Below are 12,878 nucleotides of genomic sequence, written 5' to 3'. Positions count from 1 at the left end.
ATTATTATTATTATTATTATTATTTTATTATTATTATTATTGCAAGGGGGGTCAAAGTTGAGGGATGATGGGAGATGGAGTCCAGCTGCATTGGGAAGGCCACACTTTCTGATTCCTGGGGAAATGGGTAGTGCTTCAGTCACACGCCAACCAAGGTTAGGGGAAAAACTGCATCTCAGGAACAGTATCTCAATGGCAGAGTGTCTGATTTGCATGGAGAAGCTTCCAGGTTCAATCCCTGGCAGTTCCAGGCAGAGCCGTCTTAAGGGGATCTGCTGCCCTGGCGCGGCTATCCCTCCGGCGCCCCCGCCATGCCGCCTCTCCGCCGCCTCCCTCCCGCGCTTGCCGCCCCTTGGGAGGGGGGTGGGCGAGCGGGGGGTGAGGGGCGTGGCGCTGGAGCGGCGTGGGGCTCTGCGCGCCCTTCCAGCGCTTCCGGGATGGGAGGCGAGGGCGGCCGGCTCGCGCTCCGTGCGCAGCTGGACGGCGCGGCGCTGCTGGGCAGCTTGCGCTGCATCGGGCGGGCGGCCGGCTGCGCGCGGGAGCGCGAGCCGGCCGCCCTCGCGTCCCAGAGCCCCAGCTGGAGTGCTGGAAGGTCGCGCAAAGCCCCGCGCCGCTCCAGCGCTCCAGCTGGGGCTCTGGGAGGCGAGGGCGGGCGGCTTACAGCCCGCCCGCCGGCGCGCGAGTGCCCGCCTGCCCGTGGGGGCGGGGGCGGGTTGGGGAGGAGGAGCCTGGTATGCCGGCGGGCTCGCGGGGGCGCCCCTGGGGCGCCCAGCGCCCTGGCGCACCGCGCCACCGGCTTCTATGGATGAGACGGCTCTGGTTCCAGGCATACTGCCTTCAACAGTATAGTTGGAATGGAGCCATCAGGCCTAGTAGCAGTGCTATTTTGCTGGGGAAAGAGTTGCTGGACCTCACCATTAACACCTCCCTCCTTCTCTTAGAATGGCAGTGGTGCCCACCAGAGAGCTGCCGGAACTGAGTTCTTGTGAGTTGCCCTTGAAAAAAAGCCCTGCCTAGTAGCCATCTCAGTAACCTCTCCTTCAAGAATATGTCTGTTCCTCTCTGAAAGCCATCCAAGTTGGTGGCCATCACTGCTTCCTGTGGGAGAAAATTCCATAGTTTATAAGCTGTGTGAGGAGGTTCTTTTATCTGCCCTGCAGAGAGCAGCTGGAGAGTGCTAATGCATGTGTGGCCTTTTCGCGGGCTTTCCAGAAGAACAGTAAATGAGGACTATTGCCTTCATACCTTGCTGGTGGCCTTTCTAGAGGCATCTGGTTGGCCACAGTGGCAAACAAGATGCTAGAGCTAGAGCGGTATTTGGTCTGGCCCATCAAAGTTCTTCTTACGTCCTTCTCAAATCTAGCAACTATCTTTCCTTGTCTACCGGACCATTTTTTTATGATGGATGCCCCATTTCCACCCAAATTGCAAGCCAATCTTGTTAGAAGGATGTGAATGCCAATAGTTTTGAACAAGAATGTTTGTCGCTAAAATTCCAAATGTTTGGCTTTGGGAGCGTGCACTATTTACACACTGATTCCATCACCAGATCATACCAGCATGCAAGAAACATGGGAAGATCCAGGATGGAAAGGAAACTCCCAACAAAGGATCTTCAGGGAACAGAATAAGACTGAACTTTTTTTATTAATGTATTTAATATGACACCAATTAAACCAAATAGTGTGATACGCCTTCATCCTTGCCTGTGACATCAGAGTTTTTTTGATTTTTAACAAGGCCTGCTTGGTGTGAAGCAAACATAATGACCTTGTTATGACAATGCTAGACCAATATAACCCTAAATGCTGTGGTAAGCAGCAACTTCAGAGTAATTCGAAGAGTTGCACAGATAACAGATTTGAAATTGGCATTTAATTATGGGGGCATCATATTACTAAGAGGTCACATGCACTACAGAAATGGTATAAAAACATCCTCGGTGGGTGGACATCTCCAGCAGCATCGCCTAGACTTCCAACGACTTTGCCTTCTCCTTGGAGAGTCAGGTAAGCATATTCAGGCAGCCCTGTTTAGGGAGGCTTTTAATGTTTAAAAGATTATTGTATTTTAATGTTCTGTTGGAAACCGCCCAGAGTGGCTGGAGAAACCCAGCCAGATGGGTGGGGTATTAATAAAAGGTAAAGGTAAAGGGACCCCGACCATTAGGTCCAGTCGTGTCCGACTCTGGGGTTGCAGCGCTCATCTCGCTCTATAGGCCGAGGGTGCCAGCGTTTGTCCGCAGACAGCTTCCGGGTCATGTGGCCAGCATGACAAAGCCGCTTCTGGTGAACCAGAGCAGCTCACGGAAACGCCATTTACCTTCGCGCTGGAGCGGTACCTATTTATCTACTTGCACTTTCGTGTGCTTTCCAACTGCTAGGTGGGCAGGAGCAGGGACTGAGCAATGGGAGCTCAACCCGTCTCAGGGATTCGAACTGCCGACCTTCTGATCGACAAGCCGTAGACTCTGTGGTTTAACCCACAGAACCACCTGGGTCCCTTCCGGGGTATAAATAAATTATTATTATTATTATTATTATTATTATTATTATTATTATTATTATTATTTCACTTGGGACACTGGTTCTCCAACTGTGTCCCTTGAAATTCTGGTCCTTTGAGATTTTTGTTGTGAGGGCATCTTGAGTAGCTTTAAAAGAGGATTAGACAAAGTCATGGAGGAGACTATCAGTGGCTGCTGGCCATGGTGGCTTCATTCTACCCCCACTATCAGATGCAGGATGCTTCTGAATATCAGGTGCTAATGAATGCCAAGCAGGGAAGGTGCTCTCGCACTTGGGTCCTGCTTGTGGTCTTTCCATGGTGGGGGGGGGGGCTGTCCTCTAATTGGCCATTGTGAGAATGGTATACTGGATTGTAGTTGGCCTTTGACCTTAAATTTGAAGCGATAAGAATTGTATATTCCCTGATAGTGGCTTTCCAAGGTTTCAGATAACAGTCTGCCCCAGTCCTGCCAAGAGATGGTGGTTATTGAACCTGTGACTTTTTGCATGAAAAACATGTACTGCAAAACATGTACCTCTTTACGCAGTGCACAGTTATACCATGCAACTGGCCTGATCCAGAAGGTTCTTATGCACTTTGCCTCTGAGCTGCAGGACACCCACTCTAAACTTTCTCTTAAATGAAAATCACAACCACACTAGTTGCCTCAACCATTCAGTTGTATGTGATGTCCCTCCAACACAGATTAAACTATATTGAATCAATGGTATCAGGGTGATATGTCTGAACAAGTGTACACATCTTCTCTTCTCCAAGGTCAGGCCAGGATAAACATCTAGGTATCTAGAGAAGCTTCCAAAAATTCTTGGTCCATCAAGTAGAAATTATTGCAAAATCAACCTCTGTTGACCAATGTTGAAAGGAGCTCTTGCAAAACTTAGCGTTGGGCAACATTTCAGAAATCATTTCTGTGAGCGTTTACTTAATACTTTCAGAATTCAGAGATGTAGCCAACTCAGAGTAGATCCACTGAAATTAAGGAACCTAGGTAAGTCATGTCCATTGACTTCAATGGGTCTGCTCTAAATAAGGTTAGCACTGAATGTGTAACTCGGTTTAGAGTTGAAGAAAAGAAGAGCCCTGTTAGATCTTCTTATGGGTGAAAGGATGCTGGATTAGGTGGGCTAGAAGGACTCTCTCTACATTATTAGCCAGGATGGAAACTTATTTTAAGAACATCAGAAAAGTCTGATGTATCAGGCCAATGGCCCGTCTAGTGCAGGATTCTGTTCTCACAGTGAGTAACCAGATGCTTGAGGAAAAGCAGCAAGCAGACCCAAGCTCAAGAACAACTCTCCCCTCTTGAAGCTTCCTGCAACTGGTATTCAGTACCATTACACTCTGACTGTGGAGTTTGGGCATAGCCATCACGGCTAGTAGCCATGAGCAGCCTTCTCCTCCTCCATGAATTTGTCCACAAAATTCACTCCTGAGGAATATGTGAAGAGTTGTGCTTCCATTAAGACCTAAACTTGCCAACATGTGTACTGTTTCAGATTCCTTCTCATTCTTCCAAGATGGCCCTCTGCGAAAACAACAGCTGCAGCCCTGCCCTCTGTGGGATCAACACATCCTGTGTCTCGCAGATCCCGTCTTCGGAAGTGGTGATCCAGCCTCCCGCATTTACGCTGACCATCCCGGGACCCATCCTCTCTGCCAGCAGTGACCCAGTAGCCGTAGCACAAAATGCTCCATGCGCCACTGGATATGGAGGGTATTGTGGTTACGGGGGATATGGATCTGGCTATGGCTATGGGTGTGGATATGGATATGGAAGAAGATCCCGTTATGGGTATCCCTGTTCTTATCCCAGTTATTCCCGAGGATGCAGCTACAGCAGCTGTGGGCCGTGTTAAATGGCTGGGAATCCTAGGAAAGCCATGGGGGGCTACCAAGCCTCCACTCAGTAATTTCAGAAACAACTAGTACCTCTCTACCTCCCCCAAAGTCTGTGTCCACCTCAGAGCAGACCCATTGAAAATAGTGGACCTAAATGAGTCTTGTTGATTGATTTCAATGAGTCTGCTATGAGACGGACTATCATTGATAGCTAGGGGGGGGAGGCTCCTGTCTTCTGAAATGCAGCCCTTTGATATACCTCTCTTCCACTTTCCTTTCAATGGCTGCGGCTTATCGCTTCCCCGTATATGTCATGCGTTTGAGGTTTTCTGCAATCTTACGATGTTTGTTACTCCCTTTTAAACCTGCTTCTTGGCAGGGAGACAGATAACGAAAAGCAACAACAAGAAACTCGTCCTTCTTACTTCTCAACCTGTAATTGGTCCTGTTGGAATCAGCTTGCCTGGTTACACATTGTCTTATTACTCATTAAAGCTTAACCGTTGCATCTTAATATTGGCCTTCTGATATTCTTTTGCCGTGTCAGTTATCTTCCTTACCCTTCAATGGGTTAACACAAGAAAAGGAAACAAATTCCAGCTCCGGGGCCACATTCCCTCCTGCTAAGCTTTCAGGGACCACATATGAGTGGTGGATGGAGCCAAAGGTAAAAGTAGGTGGGGAATTTATGCCAATTTCGCCTTTGTACAGCAGTCTAGTTTCCACACATACATACACACACACACACACACACACACACACACACAGAGAGAGAGAGAGAGAGAGAGAGAGAGAGAGAGAGAGAGACCTCAATATTCTCAATCCAGGTAAGCAAGAAGCATTCACAGAGTTCAATGACATGTTCCAGCCTGGGCAGGGAGGACATTCAGGGAGATCATGAAGCAGGGACAGTAAGAGGCATGGCCTGGGGAAGGAAGTGTATTGCTACAGTGGAGAAATCATCTGGGGAGAGTTCCAAAAGGCTACATGGAAAGGTCTTGGTGGGCATATTCAGCCCCTGAACCTGAGAAGAAGAGGAGGAGGAGGAGGAGTTTGGATTTGATATCCCGCTTTATCACTACCCAAAGGAGTCTCAAAGCGGCTAATATTCTCCTTTCCCTTCTTTCCCCACAACAAACACTCTGTGAGGTGAGTGGGGCTGAGAGACTTTAAAGAAGTGTGATTAGTCCAAGGTCACTCAGCAGCTGCATGTGGAGGAGTGGTGACGCGAACCCAGTTCACTACATTACGAGTCTACCACTCTTAACCACTACACCACACTGGCTCTCACACTGAGGTTCCCCACATTGCTTTAACAGGTGAAAATGGAGATGTGCTCATTAGCCTCCTTAATTCTTAGTGCCAAGGATCACTTGGTGGGATCTCCTCCCTTCCATTATTACTGACATACTCTCCTTTTATTTAAAGGCCAGTTGGTTGGTTACTACCAACCATGGCCATGTTCTACCTCCACTTTCAGAGAGGCAGTAGTCTTTCAATGCCAACTGTTATTGTGTTAGCTTGATGCTTGTGGGTTTCTCTTTCCACTGGGACATCTGATTGGCTACTGCAATAACAGAATGCTGGAATAGATGGGTCCTTATGTTCTATGTCCTACTGCCAGTGCCAAAGGTTATATGCTTCTGAATACAGAGTAGCGACACCTAGAAGGTCTTTGGCTAAATCATATTTAAATTAAGTCCCTAGGATCTCTGCTGTTGGACTACAATACCCATTACCCCCTGACAATTGGCTATGCTAGGTGAGCCACATGGTAACTGGAGTCCAGCAACACCTGGAGGGCCCTATGAGCCCCATCGCTACCCCCAAAACAACTGAGATATTTTTGAGGCTTCAATATAAGCATTAGAGCTTGACCCTAAAAAGAGGACCAGGCTATTCCCAAAGGATATGGCTATCAATGGTCACTAGTCACAATAGCTATGTTCTCCATCTAGTGTTGGGGGGGGCAAGATACCTCTGAAGGTTAGTTGTTGGGCATCACAAGTGGGGAGAGTGGGTCTTCTTGAGGGCTTCCCTTTGGATCATCTGGTTGGCCACTGTGAGAACACAATGCTGGCCAATATGGGCCTTTGACCTGATTCAGCAGGCTGTTCTTCAGATGTTCTGGTTCATCTTCTGGGAATGACCTACTGCAAGAACAACTGCCATAAAACAGATTGCCATTTCAAAATACGTCTCAGCTGAAGTATGTGCAATGGCAGGACTTGTGCAGCCTGATGTTGGAACATTGCATTCCAACAACCGATGCAAGATTCTTCCACCCCATTTCAGGCGAGTCCTGCCTCCCGCTGCAGCCCTAAGTGGACAAGGCCCATCACAGTTAGTGGACCCAACCCTGTGAATACATTGTGGAGGGTTTTTTGTTTTGTTTTGTTTTTTGGAGGGGGGATTCACGGCACTTAAGGAGTGGCAAGGGGAAAGGAACCCAGGCACCAAGGCTAGTAGCCATTGATTACATCATTCTCCCAAAGAGCCCAGAGGAAGATGTAGTGATGTTGACCACCAATTTGGAAGGCTCTAAGAGAGTATTAGACATGGAGGACAAGGCTAGGAATGGCAACTAACCCAAATGCCTATGTTCTGTCTCCATTGTCAAAGGCAATTTGTTTCTAAAGACCAGTTACTGTACATTTTTTATGATTCTATTAGTGTAGAGTTAATTTCATTGTACACAGATTGTACATTGACAATAAAGGTATTATTATTATTATTATTATTATTATTATTATTATTATTATTATTGACTTGCTGTTCTGCTCAGGTCCTGTGTGAAGGCTTCCCATTGGGGCATCTGGTTGACCACTGTGAGAACAGGATGCTGGACATTAACTTGATCCAACAGACATATTATTTCTTCTTTAATAATAATCATCACAATAATTTATATACCGCCTTTCATCCAAGGAACACAGGGTGGCTTACAATATAAAAATACACAACATTGTAACAATCAAAAATCTCACACATGCACATATACAGTTTAAAAGGCCATGGATTGTTTAATTAGCCAGAGGCCTGGGAGAAAATGAATATTTTTGCCTGGCACATACAGATATGCAATGGAGAAGAAGAAGAAGAAGAAGAAGAAGAAGAAGAAGAAGAAGAGGAGGAGGAGGAGGAGGAGGAGGAGGAGGAGGAGGAGGAGGAGTTTGGATTTGATATCCCGCTTTTCACTACCCGAAGGAGTCTCAAAGTGGCTAACATTCTCCTTTCCCTTCCTTCCCCACAACAAACACTCTGCGAGTTGAGTGGGGCTGAGAGACTTCAAAGAAGTGGGACTAGCCCAAGGTCACCCAGCAGCTGCATGTGGAGGATCGGAGACACGAACCCAGTTCCCCAGATTACCAGTATACCGCTCTTAACCACTACACCACACTGGAGAAATGTTAACAACCATGATCGTTCAGAGTAGAGCCTCCATGTCCTAAGACAGTCTACTTCTGAACATGCTGCAGACAATCAGGGCTCTGAACTCCAGTTACTGGGAACTGCAAGTGGGGAGACTGCCGCTGAGCTCAGGTCCTGCTTTTGTGGGTATCCCATTGGGGCACGCAGATGGCCACTGTGCGAACAGGATGCTGGAACAGATAGCTATTCCATAGCATCCGCCTCATATTTGAGTGGACCGTTGAGTCCCCAAGGTTTACATTTCCAGGGAAGGAATTGCAAGTTCCAATCAGAGGTGGGGAAACATACCATGGGTGCAAAAGAAGTCTAAGGATCTGGCATGGTTCTGGGGCAACATGCTTTGGACATGGTGTTTGGAAGATGGTGGTTTTTTTGCGGTGACTCAAGCTCCCTTGAGGCTATAGGATGAGCTCTTAATGAAATTCCAGCTGCTGTTTTGCCCACATGAAGACGCCTCACCACTGTTCTTTCCCACAGCCTTTTACGAGGAACTCATGCAATCCTTCTTTAATAGGCATGTAGTTACGCCCATGGATGTCCTGTCATTTGAGTGGTTTCTTATTTTATTTTAACAACCTTCCCAGCATCTTCTCTGATATCCCCGGAGTAAATGAGGAGCTTGGCTTTATTTTAGTTTAATGAGAGCAGCTCGTAAGGTGTTCTCCCAATACAAACATCTTTAAGGGCTAAACGTATAAACTGTACAAATGAATTACCCGGATAAGCAAAAATTAGAAACCTGGCAATTCACTAGATTATTTTTTCCCCTGGCTAATTTTAGCATCAAACTAAAATAAATGCGGGTGGTGCTGTGGGTTAAAACACAGAGCCTAGGGCTTGCCGATCAGAAGGTCGGCAGTTCGAATCCCCACGACGGGGTGAGCTCCCGTTGCTCAGTCTGTGCTCCTGCCAACCTAGCAGTTAGAAAGCATGTCAAAGTGCAAGTAGATAAATAGGTACCGCTCCGGCGGGAAGGTAAACGGCGTTTCCATGCGCTGCTCTGGTTCACCAGAAGTGGCTTAGTCATGCTGGCCACATGACCCGGAAGCTGTACGCCGGCTCCCTCAGCCAGTAAAGTGAGATGAGCGCCGCAACCCCAGAGTCATCTGCGAATGGACCTAATGGTCAGGGATCCCTTTACCTTTGAAAATAAACTATAAAAGCAGCCATAAGGCAAGAGGAGTAAATATACAAAATGATGATAATAATTTATTAAAACATTCTCAGACCAGCTCCAGCTTATACAACAAATCACATAGCAAAACATAAGAGGGATACAAAGAGCATTACAGTAACAAAATGATGATGATGATGATGATGATGATCTTTAAAATAATGAATGGCATAAATTATCTCCCATGGTGGTATACAGGGTTCATATTTATACATCAAGTATTCAGAATTGTTGCCAGATAAAATCATATCTAATAGGATACCTACCACAGGGTGCCAGTCTTGGAAAGGACATTGTCAGGCTTCGGGGAATTGGCTTCCTTCCCCGTGGTCCTAAATTAGCAGATCAAACTAAAGGAATTCTTACCAGTTAGTTTCTTTAATAAACACAGCGAAGGACAAAAGAAATCGCCTTCCCAGAATGGTGGTGCTCCCAATTAAGGGTCACTCCCTCTTCTATCCCTATTAATCTACGTCACTCCTACGTCTTGTAATCTGAGTTTATAGTGTCCGAGCTTTCTGTTCTGTTCTGACACTTTCTGAGCTCTCCGTGACTTTGGGGAAGGGGGGGTGGATACTATCCGGAGATTGTGAATCTGTTAACTCTCTCTTCTAATGTTTCTTCTGCTAGCTGTCCCCCACCCAGTATTTCCCAGCTTCTGCCTTCTGAACTATGCCCCTCTGCAAACCATTGTTCCAAATCTATGTTCCTGGGAAGATTCAGGATCAGGATCAGGAGGAGGGAGTGGCTCCCGTCATTCTTCCTCAGTGCAGCCCTCCTCAGCACAGTCCCTGACAGACATTCTGGGATCCAAACAGAAGCTGGGATTGGCTTCTGTGATCTGGGATATCCGACTTAAAACAGGACAGTTGTGGGGTATGCATTTCCTGACCCCATTCAGCAGACATGGAAGGAGTTGGTTGATTAGGATAAATGAGGCACTTCCCCCACCAAGTTCAGTCTACCTTCAGCCAGTCCTTACCTGCTTGGACTTATTAATGCAGTGCACAGTTAACTCTGAAACTCACTCCCACAGAAGGCAGTGATGGCCACCCATTTAGATGGCTTTAAAAGAGGGCTGGACAAATTCATGGAGGATAAGACTGCCAATGGCTGCTACCCCTGGTCGCTATGCTTGGCTAGCATAATTGGAGGCAGTAATGCTTCTAAATACCAGTTTCTGGGAACCATGGGAGAGGTGAGTGCTGCTGTTGCACTCAGTTCCTGCTTGTGGGCTTCCCATTGTGGCATCTGGTTGGCCACCGTGAGAACAGTAAGCTGGACTAGATGTGCTATTGGCTTTGTCCAGCAGGCTCTGAAGTTCTTAGCTGGAGATGCCAGGGATTGAGCTAGGTCCAATCTGCTCCACCCCTGAGCCATGGTGCTCCCTTCCCAGGGTACTTGCTGGTTCCCATTATCACCCGTGCAACATTCCCATGCAATTATTGCACCAAGCAATGAGAAATATATATAGGGAAGCAGGCCTACATAGTAAATGTGTGTTTCTGTAACACATTTTAGTCCAGCGAATCCGATTAGTGGTCCTGATTCTATACACACACACACACTTAGGGGTAAATCCCACTTATTCTCAGCTAATTGTGCTGGACTAGATGGTCATGTTGTGTGGATGCCTGATGATCGTCTTCCAAAACAACTACTCTATTCCGAACTTAAAAATGGAAAGCGTAATGCTGGTGGAAAATGGAAAGTGTAAAGAGGTTTAAAGACTGTCTCAAAGCAATATATATAAAAAAAAGTAGTATAAACACAGACAACTAGGAAAACTGGCCTGCAAGTGCTCCAGCTGGAGAACAGCCTTTACCAAAGGTGTCATGGGCTTTGAAGGCACTCGAACTCAGGACACAAGAGAGAAACGTGCTAAGAGGAAGGCACGCTTGGCAAATCCACACCATGATCAACTCCCACCCGGAAACCAATGTCCCCACTGTGGAAGGACGTGTGGATCCAGAATTGGCCTCCACAGTCACTTATGGACTCATTGTTAAAACCATGTTAATGGAAGACAATCTTACTTGGCTACGAGTGATCGCCAAAGAAGAAGAAGACCTGATGTACCAGGCTCTTCTTGGGTTCAGTTGGGAGCAGGTACCCTGAATGTGTGGCAAACACTTCAGCCACCCATCACTTAGGCATCCAATCTGTTCTACAAACCATTAAAGTAATGACAGTCCATTTCTTTATGAATAATGAAGTAGTGATGAATGTTTGTGAAACACGTTGAAATGCCATCACTTCCTTCTCCTTTGGTCTTTGTTTTTTGTTCCAGGGAAATCCTCACTTGCAGTCACCTCCCTCTGGGCATCTTCACATGTTTCATATTCCTTGCTTTCAGAGTAACAACTCGGGATGGGATGGGAGGAGAAACCAAAAAAAGTTTTAAGGATCTTGATAACTTCTCATTGTCTTCTTGCCACAAAGAGGGGGGGGATGGATTACATTAATGTTGTGATACCGGGATTTTGTTTTGCGGACAGCAAAATTTGAATAAAAAATGATCAGTGATTATCATGGCAAACCTCTCCTCCTCATTTAATCCCCACAACAACCCTGTGAGGACGTTCACCATGCAAGCTTCATGAGCATAATGGGGATTTGAACCCTGGTTCCTCTCACGTCCTTGTCTGAAACTCTAACCTCTACACCACACTGGCTTTCCAGCATGCTTAATGATTTCACTTGTTGTTACTTTGCGGGTGGCGCTGTGGTCTAAACCACTGAGCCTCTTGGGCTTGCTGATCGGAAGGTCAGCAGTTCGAATCCCCGCAACGGGGTGAGCTCCCATTGCTCTGTCCCAGCTCCTGCCAACCTAGCAGTTCCAAAGCACACCAGTGCAAGTAGATAAATAGGTACCGCTGCGGCGGGAAGGTAAACAGAATTTCCGTGTACTCTGGCACTCTTCACGGTCCTCTGTGCGCCTGTAGCAGTTTAGTCATTCTGGCCACATGAACCGAAAAACTGTCTGTGGACAAACACCGGCTCCCTCGGCCTGAAAGCGACATGAGCCCCATAGTTGCCTTTAACTGGACATAACCGCCCAGGGGTTATTTACCTTACCTTTACCTTATTTTCTAAAAATTAAAACAAATAAAATTCATAAAAAGAAGTGCAAATTAAGTAGGTTCCTCCAGCAGACATCTCCACCATCCCAGGCAAACACCCTGTGATTCCTACATTGCAGGGGTCAGACTAGATGGCATTTGACTAGGGGATTTGGAGCGTGCTTCTCAGGTGAAACTCTGGGGATGAGAAATGGCGTTGGCTTAAATGAAATGCATTTGGGTGTGTGTGTCTGTTTATCAAGGCTCTTTCTTGACTCAGGTAGCTCCAATCTTAATGTGCTTCCATTTAACGGCTCATGAAAGGAGAAGTTACACCCAAAAAGGGTAGGTGTCAGGCAGGTGCCTTTGCAACGAGCCTTGTAAAAATATTTATCACTGTTGTACATGCAAAAAAAGGATACAATTAAAACAGTTTCTTTCCCCCGAAGCCATACACCCTCTTGTTGAACAACGGCAACGCCTCCCAAATTAAGGCCTCTCAAATCCATTTGCATGATTGTTTGGAAGTTTAAATCCCCTTTATGAATAACAGCGTCGGCATCTGGGGTGCTTTAATCACTTGTCATTCCTCATAATTTGATATTTGCTCTATCTGCCTAAATAAGTTTGTTTTATTTCTCAGCCTGTGACATCAAGTCGTTGCCTTTTTTTCCCCTTCCACCCACAACAGGTCAATGGTTTCCCTGGATCTGGCACATTGTGGAGGGAAGGGATGTAGCTCTCCAGAGTGAGGGCAGTAGAAGTTGCCATTACTCTGAATTGTTCCTGAAGCCAGCTCTGAGTGAGGGCAGTGCTCTCAGTCTGAAGCATAGTGGGAAGAA

Source organism: Lacerta agilis, chromosome 17 (assembly GCF_009819535.1).
Source record: "Lacerta agilis isolate rLacAgi1 chromosome 17, rLacAgi1.pri, whole genome shotgun sequence".
Lineage (NCBI taxonomy): Eukaryota > Metazoa > Chordata > Lepidosauria > Squamata > Lacertidae > Lacerta > Lacerta agilis.
This window is presented reverse-complemented; position numbering follows the sequence as displayed.